At 29.8% G+C, this 27000-nt stretch overlaps 2 protein-coding genes across 6 annotated transcripts in view; one reads left to right on the forward strand and one right to left on the reverse strand.

The window, feature by feature from the left end:
* Positions 1–27000, reverse strand: part of LOC113378014 (ATP-binding cassette sub-family D member 2) — a 191183-nt gene that overhangs the window by 23488 nt on the left and 140695 nt on the right. The gene's annotated exons all lie outside the window — the stretch shown is intronic.
* Positions 1–27000, forward strand: part of LOC113378015 (adiponectin receptor protein-like) — a 292576-nt gene that overhangs the window by 10996 nt on the left and 254580 nt on the right. The gene's annotated exons all lie outside the window — the stretch shown is intronic.

Raw genomic sequence — 27000 nt, forward strand, 5'->3', positions numbered from 1 at the left:
TTGTTCTTCTCTAATTGTGGTATTTTTAACGTCCCGTAGGGTAAGTTATTGTAATCGTCCAAAAATCGAAATTGAAAATTATTTCATATCTTAACGTTTTGTAGATTTCTGAACATTTAAGCATACCTTATACAAAATGGATGTGTGCATGTATGTATGGATACAATTTTTTGTCCACGTTTTCGGGCACGGGCACGGATCAACCGATATGAATAGTTGAAATAGAATTCGATTCCTATTGATAGAGAGATGTGCTGATTAGTTTCTCGCAAAGGCAGGATCAGCAGTTTCGGAGATACAGAGCAACGAGCGCAGAAAATAGTAATCGTGTTTTTGAGAGAAAGGAATATTTGAATAATCCATTCAATTCGTAATGATGGGAAAAGTGGTGATTAGATTTTGGCAAAGGCAGGTCTAGCCGTTTTGGAGATACGGAGCTAAATATGCAAAAAATGGCAGTGTTTGAGAGAACTAAACATTCAAATTGAATGATTCTAAAAACTTTTTGCTTGTGTTGACAAAACGATTGGTTTTTGGGCAAAAAAAAATATTTTTTTTATCTTCAAAAAAAAAAAATTACTAAATTTTATTCTTCTAATATTTCATTATGGTATGGGAAGTTCCAGCAATTTGCTTTAGGGCACACCACTTTAATTTATCTTTAGAAATGCCCGGAAGGGCTATTTTCACTTTAAAACATATTTTTGATCTACTGTTTCAATTGAAAACTGATATCACTACAGCTTGAATCAAGTAGCAGGCGAACGACGGCCATTATTGTGATTTCACATCTTTAACTTTCCATAGTAATCGGAAAAAAATTGAAAATGAAAATTTAACGGTCGATTTAAGTAAATCATGAAACATTCGATTTCTATTGATGATGATTAGTTTTTGCCTAGACATGCGGATTAGGTTTTGGCAAAGACATGTCCAGACGTTTCGAAGATAACGTGCAAACATGCCAAAATTTGTAATTCAGTTTTTGAGAAAACGAATCTTTCGATTTGAATTTCAAAAAAATATTTCACTTGTATTGACGAAATGAAAAATTTATTAATTTTTTGGAAAGAAAAATCTAGAGTCGTGGGAAACTCGATGAAAAAAGTAAAAGAATTTGATTTACATTTCTGCGGGTTCCGTACCAAGTTCCATCATATAGTTTTAACAAATGTCCTCGACATTTTCGATAGTATATGTGGACCAACCGACTTAAATGGGATTTAAGATTTTCAAGAAACTTCAAAATTATGAAAAGACTTTTTTTCTCAAAAATTTAATGCTTTTAAAAATTTTAAAGTAAGAAACGGGTAGTTCCAGCATTTTACCTTATGGTACAATGTCATGCATCAACAGTTTAAGTTATTCGAACAGCGATCGTTAGGGTCCTTTAAGCTTTTGTAATGATTTAACTTAACTAACTACGTTGGTTTTACAGATTTTTTTTATTCATATTTAAATTACAATCTGTCTTATAATTAAAAGACATTCAGTAATTAATCTGAGACTTTACAAAGCTATAATGTTTTTAGAGAACTACTCATTGGAAAGTTTTCTAATTTATGGAAATGTGTACTAAGCTTGATGTAAATGGTAATATAATAAATAAATAGATAATTTATAATAGCATAAAGTATAAATAATAATATTAGTAATAATAATAATAATAATAGTAATAATAATAGTAATAAAAACAATAATAAAAACAATAATTCAAGAAGAAAAAAATGAAAAACTATAGTATAATATTATAATTAAAATATTGTTAAATATGGTGAGTTAATTATTATATACTATGTTTATTTTACTATACTATATCCGGATATTATTACAATTTTTGTAGTAGTGATTTGATTGATACAGTAACGTCAGATAATAGCTATTTTCACTTGGGAACATATTGCTATCAATATTTTTCAAAGTGACAACCGATGCCACTACCGCTTGACCTCAGGCTGCCTGACGTGAGTATCAAATCTGGGACCTCTGATCCCATCCCATAGCTCTAACTGCTAATTCACGGGACAACCGATAATTTCTCAAACTCAAATCCTAAACATTTCATAAATTCAATTGTCAAACGGATAGGATATCCGGATTAAATAATGAACATTATATATTTCACATTCTCTGCTCTGCTGAGAGTTCAACATCCGTTCGCTCATACAAATATGTCTTTCCTAGGAAGTAATTCTGTGCGAGACCCATAAAGGTAAATTGTTTAAGTCATGGTACTTAATAAGAGTCGTAATCGTAAATGGAAAATTTCGCATCTCACACAGATGCACTTAACTCTCTCGAGATCGTATGTGCTCTCCGTGCAAAATGCACTTTCGTTTTCGACAGACATTGCATTAACTCATTGCCGCAATGCCGTAACTCGTGTAGGGATGACTGATTTTTATTCTACATATTTTTACTAAAAAAATGTATCGAATACTTGATATCAAGTATGGAATTAAATAGACACATTAGATAAATTCCCGGAATGCAATCAAAGATTTTAATAAATGTTGCAGACGCGCCTTGGTACATCTCCAATTTTACAATTCATAATGACTCGAAGATACATGACACAAATGAAGTATTATAATTAAAAATAGCAGTGCCCATTCATGTATCGACAATTACGTATCATCCAAATGAGTTACGAAAACTAATTCTCAATAAGTTATGAAAGGATTTGGCTTATAGACCTACCTTAGCCTTAATTAGAAAATGACTCACTGAAATCATTTCTTAAATAATATTAGCTTTATTAACTTCCCGCAGGATTAATTATAGTAACGGGCTAAAAATCAAGAATTAAAACTTCTGCATATCTTTACGTTTTAGAGGTTTCTGAACATTTTGGCATACCTCAGAAAAAATTGATTTGTGTGTGTATTTTGTATGTCCGCAATTTTTCGTCCACGTTTTCGGGCGCACGGATCAACCGATTTGTATGGTTCAAAAAACATTCAATTCCTATTGATAGGATGATTTGCTGATTAGGTTTTCGGGCGCACGGATGAACCGATTTGAATGGTTCAAAAAACATTCGATTCCTATTGATAGGGAGATTTGCTGATTAGGTCCAACTGTTACGGAGATGCGAAGCCAAGAGTGCAGAAAATAGAAATCGAGTTTTTGAGAGAACAGAGAATCCGATTTGAATGATCTAAAAACATTCAATTAGTAATGGTTGAGAGAAGTGGTGATTAGTTTTTGGTAAAGGCATGTCCAGCCAATTCGAAGATACGGAGCTAAATATGCAAAAAATTGCAGTGTTTGAAAGAACTAAAAATCCGATTTGGATGATTTAAAAAACTTTTTGCTTGTGTTGACGAAACGATTGCTTTTGGAAAAAATATTTTTTTGTATATCGGAAATAATTCAAATTTTAATTTTAATTTTGGCTAAAGTTCTAAAGCTGACTTATGTACTTTAAATAAATAATTTTAACTTTGTAATATTAGACAATGTTACAGTATTTATATTCATCGAATTTATTTGAATACATTTAATATTCCTAGAACATATTCTTACGGTACGGAAAGTTTCTGCAATTAGCCTTAAGGCTCGATGCCATACTGCACTAGTTTTATTCTTATCCAAATAGGTTACAGAATTGGATTATTTTGATTGCTATTTATAATGCCAATAAAAAGAATTCCGAAATAGCCTTCAAGTTCACAATATTTATAATATTATGGTAGACAAACAATATGAAGTAGATTGAATTTGAATGAAGTTAAGATATATTGTTTAGAACATTTTAGGCAACAGAGAGTTGATATTTTTTAGGATATTGTTAAACTTGTTTTTTTTTACAAATAATTGATACTTACTATATTATGATCATTAAAAAAACGCATAATAATATAACATGATGTAAATGTATAATACCTTTAGGGCATTGGTTTTCAACCTTTTCGTAATGCAAGAGATGGTTGTTTTCGCCAGAAAATCCCATTTTCTAATTTTGTTTTTTCGGTGTTTCGAATGATTCTAAATCGTTTGACCCCAAATTTTCATAAAAAAAGTAACCGATTTCAAAAATGGAAAAACCATTAGATAAAACTTTATGAGTACTAGCGTATAATTCGCAAAAAAGTCTAAATTTTTCGTGAACATTTTCGTAAAAAGTCTCAACCGATTTTGAAAATTTAGAAATCTTTGGAAGAATATAAATTGGGAATCGTGCTGATTAGTTTTCGATAAAAATGGTCCCGGGATTTCTTTCGTAATAAATTGCTGAATATTGTATTTTCGACGATTTGTATGAAATTAGTATGGCGATTTTATGGTTTGGATCAACATACTAAAATATTATAGGTCTACGATAAGTGAAATATTTTCAAAATAATATATTAACATAAAGCCTTACCAAAACCTAAAAAGTTTTTGTATTACCACCGTTCCAAAATTTGCATCAAGTTAATAAACTATTATTATTAAAACTAGAAAAATATTTATTAATAATCTTATAATACATAAACTACATCTCTTATTAAAACAAAAGTTTTGCTTGTAACACTAACACTACTCACCAATTACTGCACAAAAGAAACTTAATTTGTTTATATATGAATGCTTTGCATGTTTATAGTTAGATTAACATGGGCTATTATTTATTTAAATCTACGCGATAACAATGATTTAGTTTATAATTTCAGATAAGCTCATTTTCCTCTAATCAAGTTCGTTGTTTTAAATAAATTTCGTCGTTCAAAATCTACGTTGTGAAAAATAAGAATGTTATCAGTGTGATAAATCATTGCTCGTGTGAATAGAATCTTAAATTTGATCAATAAAACTATATAACTACATATATACAATAGACTTATATATAGTAGTGCATATATAAATGTTTATATATATATATATATATATATATATATATATATTAGGGTGGTCCTTAAAATGGTCATTTTCGAATTTCCTTGCTCCCAATTAAAAAAAAAAAAAATGAATCAAACTTTGTATGGAAAGAGCATGGAAAAATTTTTGAAAAAATTTATTCATTTGTTCGCTAAATTACATATAAATAAAAAAATTTAAATTTTTGAAAATTTTTCCATTCTATTTCCCTACAAAACTTTGATTGAATTGCGCTCTATCTAAAATCTAAATGTTAATATTAAGAGTTAATGTTTAGTTTAAGAGATCTTAATGTATTCTTTAAGTACTTTAATTGTTTTATAAGATATATTGTTAATTCTGAGTTAGATTCAACAGATGCTTTTATATAACCACTACAAAAGTTTAAATGTGGGTGGGGTCAAAAGGACAAACTGAACCTTTACCCTGAATAAGACGTAAACAATAAAATATAGCAAATAGGAATGTAAATTCAGCGAGAAAAATCAATTTTACAAAAAATAAATTAGATTAAGGGTTATTCCAACTTTGCTGATGAATATTTCTGACAAAATACCAGATCCAGGTTATATACAGTGTTACCTGTGTAAAAAATATGACATTTATATTTTGCATTGGTTGAATATTTTAGTTATAATTTCGAAAAATGCCTTTAAAATTATAAATAAAACACTGGATCGTTTGACCCGTCTGTGGATAGAAAATATAAAGTAAAAAAAAAATTTTTTTTAATTAGGAATTTTAATAAACATTAACTAGGAATTTGATTAAACATAGTTGTTAGTTTGATATGTGTTATGTGTTGTGATGTAGTGGATTTAGACAGTATAATTACTTGAAGTCAAATTGGACCTCTGTGCCCCGCCCTACCCTACGTGAGTATATATATGTATGTATGCGACCCAAAATTTGACATTTTGTTAAAGTTTTTTTAAAGAAGGGCTGCACCAATTTCGAAACTTTAAAAGACATTCGATGACACTCGATATGGTTAGTTTTGAGCAACGATCAGCACAACCATTTCTTTGTAATTAGAAGATATGTACAAAATTTTTCAACAACATTTTCTCCTAAAATCCTTAAGTGGTTCTAAAAATTCAAAAACTGTTCGAGAGATATTACGTGCGAATCGTGCTGATTAGTCTGCCTGAAGATCGGCCTGACCGTTTCTTCGTGGTTAATTCTTAAATGTTTTTCAGATGATTTTAATGAAACTTTTCATAGCTATACAGTTTATGGTTTTACGAAGCATTATTAATATCAACCCTTTCCACTCGGATGCCGCCGCTTCGATGGCAAAATACGTGTTAATTCAGGAATTTGCGAGTGGAAAGGGTTAAATTGTATCATTAGCATGTATACTATGATTGAGTAAGCCGTATGCTTATGAAGGTCCATTATAAACAAATATCTTTTACATATATCAGAAAATACATGCAATTTGTTTTAAGAGAAAATGACACTAAAACCTAGTATTTTAGACAATCCATATGCATGTGCAATATCAAAGTCATTGGGATGAATGTGCTACATAAATATAATATAACCCCGTTAATATAATTATGCTTAACACAATTTTCCTCATAATAAGCCACTTCCTGCACTTAGGATCATAGTCGCAGCATCATTCCTGCACTTAGGATCATTTCGCATATCTTTTCTCTCGAAGGCGCATTTTTCGACCTTTTCCTGGGAAATCGTCTTTACTGTAATTCCATTATACAATTTTTTGGCGAACGAGTGAAAGTCTTATAGAGATCATTTTTGTAAAAAAAAATCCACCCACTTTTGACTATTATAATAATTTTTATGCGAATATCATATTGAACATTGCCGACTCATAATCGCCACGAAAGTGAGAGTTATCAATGTCGGCACAAATGACTTTGTATCGGCTAATCTGTCACGAATTCGCATAGTCATGAATAATGCATTTAAATAACGATTGCCTCTAATAATATATTGTCATTGGCACAGCCGTGACGTGACTTCACTGTATTTTACGTTTTGGTAACGGAGATAAATACTTGATTATAATGAAAAAGGAAACTATTATGAACCACGATGATAGGAAATATCTACTATTATATCTATTGAAGAAATTATCAAAATTGCTAGGTCTTAACTTCAAAAAGAAGCGACACGTTAATAATGTATGATACTTTGAACTTTTTGGTAATTTGTTGTTGTACGAATTCTATTATTATATTTAGGAGCAACATTTTTATGCTATTAAGACTTGAAATCAATCTGAACTTAATAAGTTTATTGTGATGCCTTCTTCAAGACTTGGCTTTATGGATGGCAATCCAGAAGTAATGCTACATCTATTTGATGCAATTTTTATTATAATTTTTAATACTGATGACTTCTTATTGGGTGCAGCAATGCCGGAGGCAGGGCTATTTTCACTTGGAAACATATTGCTATCTATATTTTAAAGTGAAAACCGATGTCACTACTGCTTGATATCAGGTTATTCGAGGAAGATAATTTTAGATAAAAGCAAAATTTTTTCTTTGGTTACTCATAGTTATTAATCAATCTATTTTTGTAAAATGCTAAGTTTTTGCAATTTGTATCTACTTGGTGTAAGTAATGATTTCAAAAGTTAAAGAAGATAAATATATCTTTTATTATTAAAAATACATCTTCCTTTTATTTTTCTCTGTTTATTAAAAAACGACTTTTCTGGAAAAAATCTAATAAGACAAACTTCCTTTATATTTATATGGATTAGAGCTGACAGTGTTTTTGTGGTGAAAATATGGAACACTAATTGTCTGTTAGATACCTCCTTGGCCAGCATGATATCAATAGGTAGGGATATCAGAATTCCACTTAAGGTGTAAATGCTGCAAATTATATCTTAAAACCATTAGATACAAAATATAATTAAAATGTCATTAAACTTTCCTGTTAAAAAAATAAAATATTTATATACATAATATTCATAACAACATATTTAACAAAAACATAATTTCTACACTTTATATGCTACATATGTACACCTATTAATAAATTCACAAAATTCACAAATTTTATGAATCAAAGATCCTAAGTTGAGTTCGTTATGTCCAAGAAAACTTTACTAACTTTACAAAACTATAGGATATGGTTATTACAGTAATAATAATTTAATTTTAAATTCACATTCAAAGTTAAGTTTGGACAATTTCAATGAAATATTTTTTAAATATTTAAACTAGTGATGCATGGCATTGTGTTATAAGACAAATTGTAAGGAACTTTCCGTATAGTAATTAAACAATCGCGAAATAAAAATAATCATCAATAAAAAATTATCAATGAGTAATAATAATTGTTTTAGAAATTTCAAAATGATTATTATAAATACTGTAAATTGCATCGTGGTATTTTATAAAACTTATGTAAGTGCTTATATTTTGGCGACGATTTTCTACATATATGTACAAAATAAACCAAGACCGTCAACACAAGCAATATGGTTTTTGAATCACTCTAATCGGATACTTTGAAAATTGAAATACTTTGAAAATTGCTATCGGATCTTTCGAATATTGCTATGCTTTGTATATTTTGCTTCGTACCCCCGAAACCGCTGGACCTGCCATCGCAAAAATGTAATTAACAAAGCAATATGCTTTTTGAATCACTCAAATCGGATGCGCCGATGTTTCAAAAACTGCTATTTTTTGTATTTCTTGCTCCATACTTCCAAAACCACTGGACCTGCCATCGCAAAAATGTAATCAACTATTCACTCAATCAATGCGAATAAAATGTTTTTTAAATGATTTCAATCTTCTCTCAAAAACTGATTGAGATTACTATAACTTACCGGGAAGTTAATAAATATGACATGAATTATGACCTGATAAAGAAAACATCATAATTCCTCAAGTTTTTTATAACTTCTGTTCAGCAATTTATGTGGCGTCCATTGATCACGTGATCGATTTTTTAAGGGTTTTTGGATTCCCCTTGGTAATATTCAAATTTAACCGCCTCCCCCACCAAACATCACGTGTATTTTTAGTTAGGAGAAAAAATTGTATAATTTTTTATTTTGTTTGGAAAATTTGGACTTAAAACAAAATATGGTAAAAAATAAATACACGTAATATTTTACCTTACCCCACCCTTCCCCACTTGATTTTTCCTGATTTTTCGTGATTTTTTTTTAACCCCCCCACTATTCCCTAAAAACCTCACGTGATTAATGAACGCCCCCTTACTAGAATAAAATAATTCTCTATGATCCAAATATCAAGGAAAATAGGTCTGTGTATGTTTACATGTATATTGTAAGCTAGAATAACTTAATGATTGCAAATTCACCAAATTACATCCGTAATATTCTGTAATTACAATATCCTTGAGATATATACCGCTGTGCAAGCGAATGCTGATCGTCAGACGAAGTTCGTTTCAAGATCACGAATATTCGATATGTACGAGTTATCGATATAAGTCGACAGTAATTATCGATTTATTATGTCTATCGAAAAAATAATAATTGAATTTATTGCAAACATTTATTGCATGATGTTAGTTACTCAAATTACCGAAAAATTCTAATAGGGTAGAGTGGAGCACAAAGGTCCAATTTGATTTTGAGCAATTATATTGTGAAAACCAATCCAATTACATCACAACAAGTAACATATATCAAACAAACAACTATCTGACTATGATAAGTAAAACACGCAGCTAATTCATCACTGTACAATTGTGTTTTTTCTATTTTTCAAAAATTTATCACCTGGTTCTATTTGCCCCATAGGCGAGGTATGGGTCAAAGGGATAACACTTGCAAAATAGTGGTTCATATTTATAACTAATTGTGAGAAAATTGCGAGTTTCTATTTTCTTTCTTAAGTACGGACTTGTTTCAGTTTTTCTTTAAAAAGACCATATGACTAAATAATTTTTTATGCTTCAATAAACAAACAAAAACTCTTTATTGACCCGTGATACACAAAAGACGCAACATAGCCAAATAGCAGAATTGATATTTTTAAAATTGACGCTTTCTTTCTAAAGCTATATATAAGTATATAAGCTAAACAGTTATCTTTACAATAGGTATATAATTTATTTCTATTTGAATTGCATTCTACTACAATATGAAGACATTCAGTAATTTTTCGACAGGTGGCCCTTTCCACTCGCATGCCGCCGTTCCCGCGGCAAAATACATACGAATCTCGCAATTCGCGAGTGGAAAGGGTTAAAAGGGGTTCCAATAGTAATTATTTCTAGTTGTAAAACATTTTATTAATTAGTATTTTTGGCTCAATTATTTTTGTATCAATGATTCTCTTGATATCATATTTGAGCTCTATAATTAATGCAGTAGATGAGAACCCCGTTAAGACAATCGAGCTTGATACGATTTATCACATAATACGTCATTTTAAGTCGGTTAATAGAGTAGCTGGGTTTTACTGTATATTGTTTTATAACGATGAAAAATAATATAGACAAGATGTTCCAGAACTTAACGTCAAGCCGAAACAGGGTGGTATTATTGACCTTAACTGTCTTGAAAAAATTTAGAAAAAAATGAATTTCACGTAGTTTGGAAATTATGAGCTTTTAAGTGCAAGTTAGAGCAACAATGAAATTATGTCAATTTTTCGGTTATTGCGGTTAAATTTTATTAATTTTGTTCATTTAAACTTTAGAACCGTAGCAGTGACACAATTGCCCCTAGTTTTCAAGAATTAAGACTTTTTGGTGAATTATAAATTTCAAATTTTTAAAATCGGTTGATTTTGGAAGGCCCTCCTTTAAAAAAAATATACTAAACTGTGTTGGCAAGTTTCATCAGAAGATGAAGCATTCAGTCAGAATTGTATAATGGTAAAATACTTGATAATTTTATTGTTGAAAATTTTCAAGTAAAAAAATTAAAACCTAAGAAGAATGCACCATCGTTTGTGTATATTTTTATAAAATCTTTATTATTTAGTGTTCTTACCATTTTAGCTTATACTTTAAGTTATTTATATAAAATTATATTCAGGCTTCTACTTGTGCATTTAGAAGAATTTAACATATTAGCTTCCCACCACCATAGACAATTCGGTTATAAAACAAAACATTTCGATTAACATTTTGTAATGCTGTACTCCAATGTTCAGAAGGAATTTATATATTTATTAACAGCAATCAAAAATTACAAATTTTAGAAGAAATGGCATTGTTTGTATTTTTAAAACATTTAAGATAGTATTCCAATCTCGGATAGATTTTAGGAAAAATACATATAGGCTTTTTGTAAACAGAATTTAATTTGCAATCATTAAAAAAATATTCATTATTATTAATGATACTTTTAATAGATTCAAATAAGTTTTTGCGTGCTTGCTATAAACTAAAAAGAGGCCAATTGAAGAAGTCGTCTTATGATATTTTTCCACTTATTTGTTATGTTCTGTATTTCCCCATAAATGTAACATTCGTGCGTCACGCACTAACGAAGTGTACCCTTCAAAGACGGATATTTTTGTAATGTTCATAAAAACCGAGAACCTTGATATCATTGTATATCTTTATTTTTTTTATAACTGCTAAAGTGTTAAAAAATGAAATCGTACAATTTCGTATTGTGGCAATAAAACTGACCGTGCGTCATACGTTCACCTCTGAACGAAAACAAAAATAAGAGAAACAGTTCATAAATTAAGAAATGAATTTGTAAACAAAACTAGCTGTAAGTGGAATTCTGTCTTAAGGCAATTAAGGCATCGTGCCTTAAGGCAAATTGCTGGAACTTCCCGTACCAAAAATTATTATTTTTTTAAAAACGATTGACATTTTTTAAAAAAAATTACTTCGAAAAAATACGATTTTTAAGAAACTATAAATTGGACAGAAAATTACTTTTTTTTGAAAAAAAAATTTTTTTTTAAAAATTTTTTTTTTAAATTTTTTTTTTGTTTTTTTTTTTGAAAAATTTTTTTTTTTATTTTGACATATTGTGGAAGATCTGAACTTTCTTTTCAAAGCAATCGTACTGCTTTAACTGCATAGGGGCAAAATATAAAGCGCGTAAGCGCTGCGTCGCTATCTAACGCATAAGCATTGGTACGGAACCCATAGGAATGTTAACAAAATGTATACTTATTGTTAAAATCTCTATAAAATATCTGATAATTTGATGAGCATATGTCTAATGATCATTTTTGACCGCCAAATGGCTTATTTTTTTACTTTTTCCTCCATATCTCCGAAACCGCTAGAGCTACCTCCATGAAAATTTTACCGATTCTTAACCTTGTCAATACAAGTGAAATGTTTTTTGAATTATTCAAATCGGACGCTCCGTTCTCTCAAAAACTGAGTTACCGTTTTCGGCACTTTTTGCCCCGTATCTTCGGAACGGTTAGACCTGCCTTCGCCAAAAACTAATCAGCACGTCTCCTTATCAATACGAATCGAATGTTTTTTGAATTATTCAAATCGGTTGACCCGTGTTCCCGAAATCGTCGACGAAAATTTGTATCCGCACATACATACACACACATACATACATACACACACACACACACACACATACACACACACACACACACCCACACACACATACATCCATTTTTTCTAAGGTATGCCAAAATGTTCAGAAACCTCTGAAACGTAAAGATATATAAAAATTTTCATTTTCGATTTTTTTGCGATTACTATAACTTACCCTACGGGAAGTTAATTACCCTACGGGAAGTTAATAAGAAGTGAGGAAGGACTTGATTACAGAGAAATTTGCCACGTAATTTTATATTCGGATTATATTATTTCTATGTAAACGCTCAAAGTCATTGTTTTAATATATAATATGGATATTTTCGATTTTTTTTAATTTGATATTCTTTGATCTGTTTTTACAAAAATAATAAGCAGAGACTGCTAACAAGATATGTAGAGAATATAATATTGATTAGAAGTTAGTAGATACACGCAGGGCCGGTTCTGGGGTACATGTACTGGGGCGGCAAACCCCCCCACCCACGTTATTTTTTTTAAATACTTTTTAATAATTCTGGATTTAGAACACAAAAAATTAGGACAACCAAAAATTTCAGTAAGTTTATTATAGCAAGAATATTTTTAAATTTTCAATTATTTATAACGCATGTGTAATATTAATACTTGGGTTTTGAAACATTTTACTTATTTATTTTGTGGATATTAGGCGACTTATTCTATATTCATAGAGAGCAAAAAATTCTAGCCTTTTAATATAAAACATAACACTGGTACTTTATATTAGATTATCTTATTTTAATGTTTCATTATTTAAAATATCCAAAATTGCATCGTAAACTTGTTCTAATTGATATTGTAAGGGCCAAATTGTATGTGTTTATCTTTATTTTCTCATTGTGTATCAGATTGTTGTTTTAAAGATACATTTTTAACGTATTTTAAAAATATTGTCGAAAGATTAGTAGAAGATGCAAAAAAATTAAATATTTCTTAAATTATATTGGAAAAAAAACTATTATAAATTTCATATCCAAATTTCGTGTTGGCGCCTCCTAAGGAGTGCGCCCGCATTTTTCTCATGCATCGGTAGGGCCCTGAATATATAATAGATATGTATATTTAATATTTTTGGCCTATATGTGTTGCAGCAATGCCGACAGAAAGCGATTTTGACTTGACATAACATATAGGATCTATAACCTCAAGAAATTTGGTCACACTATGTACTTAATATCGAGCTGGCCAAGAATGGGATCGAACCTAATTTTAAGACTAATTTCTACTAGCCTACGTTCTATCAATACAACATGACTGGCTCAAATATAATACATAAATATTTCACGATAAATACAAGTAACGAGGATTTAAATTTAGTAAAACATTCAGAGTATCATTAAGATTCTGCATAAAAATGCGATATCAAATTCTACGTAGCAGAAAAGCTTTATTTCTTCTACGTAGAGTGTGTTCGTTCTTGGAAAGGAATATAACAAAATGAGTTTGCAATCGATAACATTAATGCTAGATATTATTTCATCTTAAGAAAAGATAAGTTTCCATCTTCTTGTTATCATATAATATGATATCGAGTGAAATTAGCCTTTAGAGACACTGATGCAAAAATAATCAAATCAAAAATACTAATTAAAAATATTCAAACCACATAAGTTTATTCTACTATTAATAAGTCTGCTATGAAATATGCATATACAACCTAGCAGAACTTCATACAATAGCAGAACAATTTTTGTGATATACATAAAGCTGAGACAAATGGACAAGAAACGATAAATCTGGAACATTTTTTTTATTTATAGAATCTAGAAAAAAACCTTAAAATACACAATGTTTTTGAAGCGCCAATAGTTCACCCATAAAATATGCATGTGATATCCAAATAGGTAACACAGGCAAAAAATTAAAATAAGTCAATAAAAGAAGGTATATGCGTATTATAAGTCTCTCCTTCGATTAACTCAGGTTATTAGGTTATAATTGAACCTTTGTAGCTGTGGGCTATATTAAACACTGATTTGTTGGTACAATTTATGTATTTGTTGCAAGTTCTTATTACACTAATGATTTGTCACTAAGATCTAACTGAAGAAGATACATTCATTGATTATTTATTACATATTTTGTTAAGCGGACTTTAGTTTTAGAAGTGAAAAATTAGTGCCTTGAAACTCTCCACTATCCCCTCTACCAGGGTAGCAACTTTCCGGTGTAAAAGCTCAATGCCATGAAGATTGCCGCCTTCATGGCCCAATATAATAAAATGAAAATACGACCGAACAAAGAAATTAAGCTCATGTGAAACTGTGAAAAACAGATGAAAGTAATTATTTTTTTTAAATATTAGAGAACAGCAATCTATATTTTATAGGCTGTTGTGATAAACATTCCTTTATCTAGAGTTCCTAGAAGGCAACCCAATATATTTCTGATAGTAATCAGAATATTGCAGCAATGACATAAGATCCTGAATCTTTTAAGAGAAACTCTGTTATCACTACTGTCTTACTGTTTTTTACACTGGGTCTAAAATGGGTACATAGTACTCAGAACCGGTGGTTGCTGGTTGCTTTCGTTCTGACCATCGCCATGGACAAGACAAGCAATTATGATAAGATTTATAGGTTCGTCAGTGTATTAATATTTTTAACAATCATATTTCTATATACATACATTATTGATTCATAAAAACAAAAGACATATTTTTAGCAAAAAACCAAAACATAAACGTATCTAAAAATAGAAACTAAACATTCCTAATCAAACATTAAACTTCGGCGCCCAGATATACGTGTCGTGAGCGTTTTGAATAAATTAGCTTTCCAAAAAAAAAGATTTATCGAAACATTCACACGCAATCCCATTCACCTTTGCAATTCGCAACCAAAATTCGGTTCACCGCCGTATTTGTGAATTGTAAGCCGTCTACTAACCAAGGATGACCAAGCAACTGGGTCACGGGCTTCGTTCCGAACGCGCAATTAATTGTGGCAATTTGTGATGGAATTCTACATCAATGATGCAGGTTTTTTGAAAGTTAATCTTCACAATTATGCTATTACGAGATATAAATAATATCAAGATTTGAAAAAATCATAAGTGTCTGAAATTATTTACGAAAATTGTTTTAAAAGCTCGAATTTTCTTATATCCAAATTATTGAAGCTGATTGAAAACAATTATGCTATGTGAGGATGCATCAATTCTTGAATAATACCTTAGAATTTATGTCAATTTAAAATTACAATAAGCTATTAATCAGATTAATAATCGCCTTCGTCGCTGGATTTGAGGTACTTAAACTCTTGCATCATATCGAAGTAAATGGTTTGTACAAATATTAGTAAGAAAATGTTGATACATGTACAATAATATTTGTATAAGCAGATTTGTGAACGCAACTTACATACTTTATCGATCTCATCTCGAGAGAAAATCTCTCTTCATTCATCTTTAAGTTTTAAAACGGCTTTTTGCTCAATAAAAAATCTGGTAGGATCCACATAAATCTGCAAAGAGAAATTGTTTATATCCAGATTTCTTGCGGACTGGTAAATTGGCGTTATGTGCTGAAACTCTTCAGGTTATTGAACTATATTTTTTACACAAACAAAAGTTGGATTTAACTTCTCAAGATATAAATCATGATATTTTATATCTATAACTATAAGAATCATTACAGTTTGCCTTTAAGGGGCACAACTAGTGTGAAATTTTCAAAAAATCTATTTTCCATATTTCGATAGGTTATACCTTTATAAATAACATACCAACATTTGAAATCGATATCTTGAATAGTTTTTGAGTTACAGCCATTTAAAGAGTATTATATGTAGTATATAGTATATAGTATCAATTTATCTTCAAACGCGTTTTTCTCGAAACAGCATTTTCCGAATTTGCTGCAGCAATTACTCAAAAACAAATGATCCGTTCACTATCAAATTTTTTTTACATGTTCTATATATAGTTCCCCGTAAAATAAATTATCGATTTTTTGATCGGATCAGAAACGGAATTTTGGCAGTCCAAAAACGACCAAAATTTTGGGTAAAATTCGACTTTTTTTTAAAAACGCCGTCATTTTTAATATTTTTCTTTATCGTAGTTCATTTTACAGACAATATTATCTAATTTAACGAGATTTTTTTTTTGAATTTCATCCACGTAGAAGGCCGGAATCACTTATTATGTATTCTTAAAACATGTATAAATATATTCTTAAAATTTTGAAAGGTTTTGATAAAGTAGTTTTTTTAATACAAATTCCCAAAAATCACCTTTTTTTTTAGGCGGTTACACTAGTTGTGCCCCTTAACTTATCATAACCTTTTGAATCTGCGGATTTAATAAATATTACAGTTTTGTAGTCAATATTTTTACTAGTGATGTGCCAAGTCGAATCAAGTGATTCGAATCATTCGAATCAAGCCTTTAACGACTTGATTCGAATCAGATTTTACTTGATTCGAATCAACTCGCATCAAGCCGCGAAATATTTACTGTGATAAAATATGTATTAACACAAATTTTTCATAAATATAAAATTTTTCATAAATATAAATATAAAAAAAATGTTTTAAATAATGAATTAAATCATGCGAACCACCCGACTTTAATATGCTTAAATGTATCCAATCGTCTTTATATGACTTTAACCGCATTCATCGACTAACTATATCATCCGACTTCATATGAGTCAAACCGAATCAAGCGGCGTTATCAGTTGTTCCGACTTCAATTCTGATTCGAATCATCCCGACTTCAAGCCGTTCGAGCGATATGAGTTCAAGCGATATGAGTTAACCGTATGGGCGATACAGTGCGTCGTCGTTCTTGCGTGTTTATTTATTTTACGGAGCGCTGAGAGCGATTTTGTTCGTGAAATATCAATACACAATTTTGATAATAATTAAGTCTTTTAGATTTTAAATGTTATCAGAATAAACCACTCGAAATTATGAAACGAGTTTCGGGAATCTTTCAATATAATTCTCTTTTGAAACAATTACTAAACACCAGAAAGTCAGTAAATAATATGTTAACTTCTGATTATGTAAGTAATGGCAAATTCACATTAATGAAATTAACTTTCAGCTCTCAGTTTAGATGCGATCCTTTACTGATTACATAGTAAAATAAACAATCGACCCATGATTCCAAATATTATTTTATATGCTTTAGTGATGCACAATTGTTTGGTAATCTATTACTGTAAATTAATTTGAAGATATGTTTCAGCCGTCCTCAAAATTATATCATTTTTAATAATTTTCAGAATATACTTTTTGACAATTTCTACTTTGTCGGTTATATTGGTTAAACTGACAATTTTGATTATAAATTTGGATCACTTTTACTAAATTAATACATCCATGATTTTTTTCGTCCATATATATATATACTTGATTCGAGTTGATTCGAATCATGATTCGAATCAGGTTTTTTTCTGATTCGAATCATTCGAATCGTGAATTTTTCGAGACGGCACATCACTAATTTTTACTAATTTTTGCTTCCTAATAATTTTCTCTAATCAAGTGCAATATTGAAACATTTTTCTCTCTTGATACATACATAGATGATGATATAACTCAACAAATGAATCAAGTCACTAAAATCTGTTTTTTTTTTTATACCTGCTTCCTCATAATTATTCTAAAACTGCAAATACAATATTTAAACATTTTTTTCAGATACATAAATGAATTATGAAATAACTTTATAATTCTTTGAATCTTCATATATAATAAATATTGCTGTTATCAATCAACCAATAAAAATGCTTTTTTATAATTCTGGCTTTCTAATAATTCTCTAATCTTTCTAATAATTCTCTGAGATTTAAACATTATTCTTTTTTGAACCTTAAAACTATAAAAATTGATATAAGTTAATTTGTACCTCAGAAAAAATAGATGCATATGTGTGTGTGTGTGTAGTATGTATGTATGTATATGCGAATACAAATTTTGAAGACGTTTCGAGAGAGCACGGATTAACCGATTTGAATGATTCAAAAAACATTCGCTTTCAATTGCTGGGAAGACGTGCTGATCTGACTTTTTGGCAAAGGCAGGTTTAGCGTTTTGAAAACACGGAGCAAAAATTGCAAAAATTTGGAAAAATAGAAGAACAGAACGTCCGATTTGAACGATTCAAAGAACATTTTACTTGTATCGACTGTACGAAAAATTGATTACAAGTTTGGAAAGGCAGATCCAGCGGTTTTAGAGATACAGAGGAAAAAGGTAAGTAAACGGGTATTTGGCGGTCAAAAATGATCAAATTTTTTAGCTTTTTGTTTACATTTCTATAGATTCCGTACCAAGATTTATAATGTTTAACCTTTAAATACTGCGACGCGACGCTTACGCGTTTCGATATTTCGTCTCAAAAATAGCACTACAAATTTTTAATTACTCTACAGAAAGTTCCAGCAATTTGTCTTAATGGACCGCAAGTCAAATTGTTTTATAGGAAGTTTTGAATTAAAGAACTGTAGAACATAATTTAGTTTCTTGTACTCATTTTTTACATCGTACTAAAGAATGAGTATAGTTACGAATGATTGAAAGCAGCATTAGGATGCAATTGATAAAAAACGCTTGTAATACCAAATCATTTCATTATATATCACAACCACTTACACTCCAGTAAATGATATCATTATAGAAGTGGAATTGATCGATGATTCTATCGCAGAGTAAGGAAACAAAGCATTTCAAACCGGTTCGTTAAGATCACATAAAAGACATGACGAAGTAGTTTCTAGCACAACGTCGACAAAGTGCAAGTAATTGCAAAATTAATAGTTAGAGGACTTAGTTTTAAATATATGATATTTTTTATTATCAGAGTCAAATCACTATGAGTTGCAAAGCATATTCCACACAAAAATGAAAGAACAAACAAAAATAGCGTAAGATATAACAATAGATAGAAATCAATCATGAACAATTCACTAATTAGAATACAATTTCTAGAATTTTATTTTTAGATTCTTTGCAAGTTTAAATTTAAAGTAACTGCGTTATATTAGCTATGTACCTTTATCAAATTTCTCTCGGTTTAGGGTAGGGCGATGCACAAATGTACAATTTGACTTTAAGTTAGTATACTCTCTATAGTACACCAAATGAACTACACCATAACACATAACATGTATCAAACAAACAACTATTGTACTATGTTCAGTCAAAGTTCAGTTGCCCTCTACTTTTAAATATTGTTATTAAATAATTCCTAACTTGATTTGTTTTGAAATATCGGTAGTGAACATTTTTACACGTGGACCATTAAGCTCTAGCTAAAAAATATATAATGACTTTGATTACTGCTCCTAATTCTTGTTATAAAGAATTACTTGCAAAGTTTTAAATAAAGAAATGATCATCGAATAAATAGAGCTTTGAACGACTATTTAAAAAAAAGAGTGCTCATAAGGTTTACACGCGATTCCAGTAAAACTCCATCTCATATTTAGAGTAATAAATCTGAATATGAATTTTTTCTAATTTATAAAAATACGCAACTTTGTAATACTCTATGTTCAGAATCAGTTAAATGAAATTGGAAGCTTTGAATGAGAACAGTGAAATATCATTGAATCACCAATTTCGGTGACATTGGACATACTGCATATACGCATACAATCAAAGCAATCATACTCACGCGACACGACGACCAATCACAATCAAACCACATGACGAATCATTGGCCTAGTCGCGCTTAAAGATGTTTTACTTCAAAAAATATTCACAAAACATAGGTGATATAAAGTTCAAAAGAGATTCTCTAACACCTAAATCGATTTCATAATTCAACTATATTTACAAAAAAATATTTATTATATATATATATATATATATATATATATATATATATATATATATATATATATATATATATATATATTGGGAATAAAATGACATGTACAATATAACTTTTCTTTGCGTTCAGTAACTATCGTAAAAAATATATATATACAAATTTGGAAAGATGCAACACAAGTTAAATAAGTTTGAGTAACAAGAAAGGTTTAATTTTATGACACTTAAATAATATGTTATAAATTTAAAGAATTATAATGTAAATCGTTTGTCTCAAAGTTTATAATTTCATGGTGATTAAAAACATTTCACCTTTTTTATATCTTATAGAACTTTTATATTAGATGTCCAATTTCATAATAGTTTAAATAATCAACTATATTTTAAGAGCAGGCTTACCGTAGCCTTATGGTAAAAGCTTTTACTTTGGAGTCACATAGTTTCATGTTACTTACCCACATCAGTCAGACTGATATAAAGCGGTAGTGATATATGTTTTCACTTGAAAATATACAATAAAATATGTTCTCATTTAATTATATTTTACTCAAATTAAAAGTACCTTTATCAGTCAATATTAGAGAAAATCTAATAATAAAAATTTATCAAATATAGTTCAACCGTTGCCCTGTAAAAAGCTATGTTTTTAAGAACAAGGTTCAGGTTTAGCTCATCGAACGTTAAATTCTGATTGCGTTCAAAAAAATAAAGAGCATATGTAAAAGTTATGTCACAAAACACATCGAAGTCATTTTTTGACTCCAGGTGCATAGAAATGAAAATACTTAATTAATTTTCATAAATAGAGTAAGAGAGTACATTGATTCATAAACATCTTGGAAAGAGAATCCATCATCAGATTGTATAGTTTTGTATATTTTCCATATCATCATGATAAACATGCTAAACTTCTTTATGTACTGCAAAGTGAATGAAATTTGCATTATAAATTGCACCCATAATATAATTGCATTCTATTGTTGATCTCTACTTTTGTTTACGTTCTAATATAATTAACATGACAATAAACCGTTTGTAAGAAACTTGATCTGTAAATGCATTTTCACAATCCGATCACAATATTGATTCCAGTTTACTGCATTTTAATCTTGTATTTATAAATAGATATTTTCAAAGTCATGTTGTTTTCCGTTTTAATTTCTTTCGATTGTAGTAAAAATATTATGAACATAGAATAGTCGTTTAACATGCAGGACAAAATGCTATATATGGATGAAATGATACAGTGGTTTTATTTAAAAATCTGCTAGTTTTGTTAGCGTTCTGCGATTGTATAACATGAAGATATCCATAATCACGATGGCAGATGTTGAGCGTCATTGTCATAGACTTGTAGCAGTAATCAGTTCATTTTGAGGGTGGTTTTCTCATGTTTTTAGGGCCTTATTCATCGTTTTTTTTGTAATTATTTCTATTAAAATCAATTAACTTATGCCAGTACAAGTGATTTCAATCAATTTAATTGTATTTATCAGATATTTGATGGAAATTTTACCATTTATTTTCGATCACCTTCGGACAAAATGACATACTTATATAATGAACAAAATGACAGTACTATTAAGTAAGCACAACAGAGTAGTTCATTCGAAGCCAAGAAAAAAGAAAATTATACCAAAGGATGTACCAGTAAAAACAAGAGACTTGCATTTTTTGCAAATAATTCTTCATAATAATTTTGTTCCCTTTAGGCTCATTATTCATGTGTTGATATCGCAAAGAGGACCAAATATGATTTAACTGTCTTCTTAAAAATTAGCATGTCTGTTTATCCTTACTCTATATATCATTTTGTCCGTACTATATGGACAAAATGGTTTTTGTAATTAGTTGCATTTTTTCTTGATAAATATATTACTATAGTTTCAAATTAATTAAAAAACTATTGTACTGATAGTTAATGAACCAAATTAGTAAAACGGGTTATATAATCATCAAATAAATAAATATCCATAAAATACAAAATACCATGTCATTTTGTCTGTATTTTCCCTAATAGTTTTTTTTCAAAGTCTCATACTTGATACTTAATTTCTGTAATTGAGCAGAATTCGCAGTTATTTATAATTAGCAGATAATTGCAAAACTTTACGTCAACATTTTCGACAAAAATCCTGGACCAATTTTAAAAATTCAAAAAAGTTTTCGAAAGAATAGTTGAGAATTATGGTGGTTAGTTTTTGGTGAAGATTGTAGCAAAGTCTAGCTTTTTAACAAAGATCTTCATAATCAATTGTTGAATTTTGTTGACAATTTTAACGAAACTTTTGCATAGCAATAGAATTAAGGCAAAATGCCACTTACACCCAGTGATATTTAGAGGGCGGTGAAAAATAATCACTTATTGTCGTATGAGAGAAGCGAAAAGGCTAAACCTGAAAATGAGACAATGAAAGTGTGCAAAGGCTTCTACGATTGGAATTTATTTATACAACATCTTCAACTCGCGTTATTTTCATGTTCGAACACTACTTAATATTACAATACTAAATTGTGTAATGACAAATAATGTTTTTACTACAAGAAGAACGGCACACTCTCGTTGAAAGAGCTCGTCGGATACAAACGTTCGTTGCTCCCAAAGAAATGCCAAGAGTCAGTAAGTCTCACAGTTACAACTTCTTAAGCATTGTCTGCTCAATTTCATACACACACACACACACACACACATATATATATATATATATAAATATATATATATATATATATACGAGGTCTGTTCAAAAAGTTTTCGTAATTTTCGTTTTTTCAAAAAAATATTTATTTATTCGTCTACATTAATGTGGTCCCCTTCAAAGTAGTCCCCCCCAGATATAATACACTTATGCCAGCGTTTTTTCCAATTTTCGAAGCACCCTTGATATTCACTTTTTGATATGTCCTTGAGCACTCTCGGCGATTTTCTTCAATCGAGGAAAACCGCCGTCCTTTCATGGGTCTCTTCAACTTTGGGAATAGGAAAAAGTCACACGGAGCCATATCTGGTGAATTTTTGCACTTTGCAACACTTTATTTCATTTTTTACGCAAAATTTAATACAAATTCTTTGACTTTTTCAATTCTTCCATTGTAAAAATCGCCGAGCTCAGAAAAACACGTCGAACCTTAGCGACTACCACAGACAAAGTAAACAGTGAATATAGCTGAAAATTTCATCATACTTTAGGGGCATGTATACCAACACAATAAAAAAAAAATTTGACAATCAGACACTCCAGACCCGCGAAATTTAATTATTAGTAATTCCGGGCACTTTTTGAACAGACCATGTATATATATATATATATATATATATATATATATATATATATATATATTATGTTGCTTTTCCAAAATATTTTTTTTAAAATAATTATTGATTGTCTAACAATAACGTCTAACAATAACGTCGGAACTATGTAAGTTCCATCTTCAGGACAGCTTCAGGCTTGTCAGGAATACGATCTTGCATAGACTATTGTTTTGTTCAGGGGGCGTCCAGTAATCACGTGATTATTCTTTTAGGGAATTTTGAACCCCCTCCTCGACCCTTTAGTTACGTAAAATTTTCCGAACGTATTTTTCGAACCTACACAAAAATCGTTTTTTTTTTTTGAAAAATTTGGTGAAAAATAAGTACACGTGGTATCTAACTAAACCCATCCCTCCCCAAAGTAATTTTTCGCGATTTTTTGTCAAATATAAATATATATACAGGTCCGGTCATGGGGTCCTTAGCACCCGCATGCCATTTTTTTTTCTAGCGTCCCCACCTATTATTTTAACTATTTTAACTGTTTATCATTAAAATTATATAACTATTTACGTTAATCTTTTTTTTAATAATTACGTTAATTTAATTTTTCATTATTTAAAATACAATCCAAAATTGCATCATAAACTTTTTCTAATTGATAACATAAGGGACGAATTGTATGTATTCATCTTTACTTTTCTATCGTGTCGTCTTGGTATTAGTACTGAACCCATATAAATGTATACACAAAATTTGTATTTATTATCATAATCTTTATAAAATATCTGATAATGCGATATACATATGTCTAATGTTCAGTTTTGACCGCTAAATGGTAATATTTTTCCATTTTTTTATTGGATCTCCGGAGACGCTGGACCTGCCTTTACAAAAACCTTCACCAGTTGTTTATTTCGTCAATACAAGTAAAATGTTTTATGAATTATTTCAATCGGACGCTCCGTTATCTCAAAAATTGAAATACCATTTTTGCCACTTTTTGCCCCGTATCTCCGAAACAGCTAGACCTGCCTTTGTAAAAAACTAATCAGCACGTCTCAATATCAGTAGGAATCGAAATTCGATTTTCGAATAAATCAAATCGGTTAACCCGTGTTTGCAAAATCGTCGACGAAAATTTGTATCCGCACACACACACATATACATTTTTTCTAAGGTATGCCAAAATGTTCAAAAACCCCTGAAACGTAAAGATATTAAAAAAAAATATTTTCGATTTTTTTGTGATTACTATAACTTACCCTACGGGAAGTTAAACGCTTCATTTGAGTTCAATTTTAATGCTCACCTTAAGGGGGTATTCTAGTGTAGAGCGATGAATTTTAGGTCATTTTGTGTCGTAAAAGAAAGTAATGAATATTTTTACTATCCATTTTTTGACCACATGTTTATTAATATTATTAAAATACGAAGCAACAAATAAAAAATAAAAAAGTAAAATTATAAAAACTGGCAGCTGATGAAGTGGGTGGTCTAAAAAAATTGGCACCTCAGTCTTGACGATTTCAACCTTCCTAGCCATCGGAAATGCAAAAAATAAAAAGATTATTAATCTACAATGATGTCGCAATCGCCCGAACTAGCGATGAGTGAAAAAAAATATTTTTTACAAATTGGCGACTGTTTGAAAAAGTCTTTTTTTACTGTTTTTTTGAGTTTCTCGAATTTTTTAAAAATAATAAAAAATTGGAATTTGGGGATAATCCTAATTCGGGCTATAGATAGGTCTATAAACAAGACTCTCTGAACATTTCAAATGAATCGGTCGAGTAGAACTCGAGAAATCGTGTCAACAGTACTGAAAATGTCTGTTCTGAGAAAAACGCATTTAAAGTTTTGCGTGAAGCCAAACCAGTAAAATGCCTATATCTCCGAAAATAATTCAAATTTTCGAAAACATTCTCGTACCCATATTCTTAGATAGTTAAACTTTGAAAATATGAAATAAAAGTAAAATCGATTTTTTTGAATTTTTACACTAGAATACTCCCTTAAGTAATCCATATTTAATTAAATTTCCCGACTGTTTCCTATCTAAAAGTGTCCATGTGCCATCATAATATTATAGTTCGTTCCATGTAACTATTAAATAATTCAGAATTTGGATAATTGATGTCATGTAGCGATCCGGCGCGTGCTTCGTAAGTCATCAACTCGACGGTATGAATAATTTCTTCTCGAGCATTGTTCGCACTCGGCAATTGCCCACATTCGGTTTCATTATTCAAAACCGCACTTGTATAAGAGTTTGTTTAACCTTCTCTTTTGTCAGGCCGATTCAATACTTTTATGTAATTTGATAATTGGTTCTTAGCTATTATATAATATAACATCAACAAAATAAAAAATCGATGAGCTACACTGAATTGAAACGTGGTCAAAATATGAGCTTTGTGTAATAGACAATACGCGCGTAATAGACTTCACTGGTATTTGAAAGCATCTATAAGTTTTTTACTTGTATATGAAGACATGGGAATAGATTGAATATTTGCAATATTTTCTGAAGAAGTTTGTTTCCGGCAGCAAATCTGATTTGCTAATTAATTTCCCCTTAGAATAAGTTATAGTAATCGTCCAAAAATCGAAAATGAAAATTTTTGCATATCTTTACGTTTTAGAGGTTTCTGAACATTTTGGCTACTTTAGGAAAAATGGATGTGTGGGTGTGTTTTGTGTGTACACAATTTATCGTCCACGATTTCGGGCACACGGATCAACCGATTTCAATGAATAAAAAAAACATTCGATTTCTACTGATCGGGAAAAGTTGTGATTAGTTTTTGGCTAAGAGATATCCAGCCGTCTCGAAGATACGGAGCTAAATGTGCAAAAAATGGTAGTTTTGAAGAACGAAGCTTCCTAATTAAGAAACCTTTTGCTTGTATTGACGAAACGATTGTTATTGGGGGGAAAGCAAACATTTTTTTTTCATTTTTATTAAATTTCTCAAAAAATTTTTTGAATATAGAAAATAATTTGGATTTTAATTTTAATTCTAGCTAAAATACAAAAGCTTACTTAGAAAATGAGTAATTTTAACTTTGCAATTCAGTTTATAATTCTTAGAAATATGAGATAAGGGCCTAATCAAAATCCGCTTCATTAAGTATTGTTCATGCAAGCTTATATAAACGCCATTGTCTATAAAATGCAAATGATGAAAGTTACAGTATTTATAATAATATATTTGAAAACATTTCGTTCTGACTAGTTCAGGTAAAGATGACTGGGCCATTTCTTGGTACTTAGGAAACATGTTAGAAGCAATACTAGGTACTTTAAGGTTTTTATAAAAAAAAAATTCATCAGAGTACGGGTTAGACGTTTATTATTTCTTTTTTGCCAAAAAATACGATTAGCTAATTTTGTTTTTTCGACGTTTCAAGGCACTCTGAATCGTTTGACACATAATATTGGAAAGTATGTGCCTGTAAACCCAATGATTTTGTACTCTTATTCTTGTACTACATATGTGATTTTTATCTTATTTTATAAAAAAGAGACAAAACAGCGAAAAAAGAAAAAAAAAAACTATAA

Source organism: Ctenocephalides felis, unplaced genomic scaffold (genome assembly GCF_003426905.1).
Source record: "Ctenocephalides felis isolate EL2017-DRISC unplaced genomic scaffold, ASM342690v1 CF-g0.4_SCAFFOLD_01886, whole genome shotgun sequence".
In the NCBI taxonomy this organism is placed as follows: domain Eukaryota; kingdom Metazoa; phylum Arthropoda; class Insecta; order Siphonaptera; family Pulicidae; genus Ctenocephalides; species Ctenocephalides felis.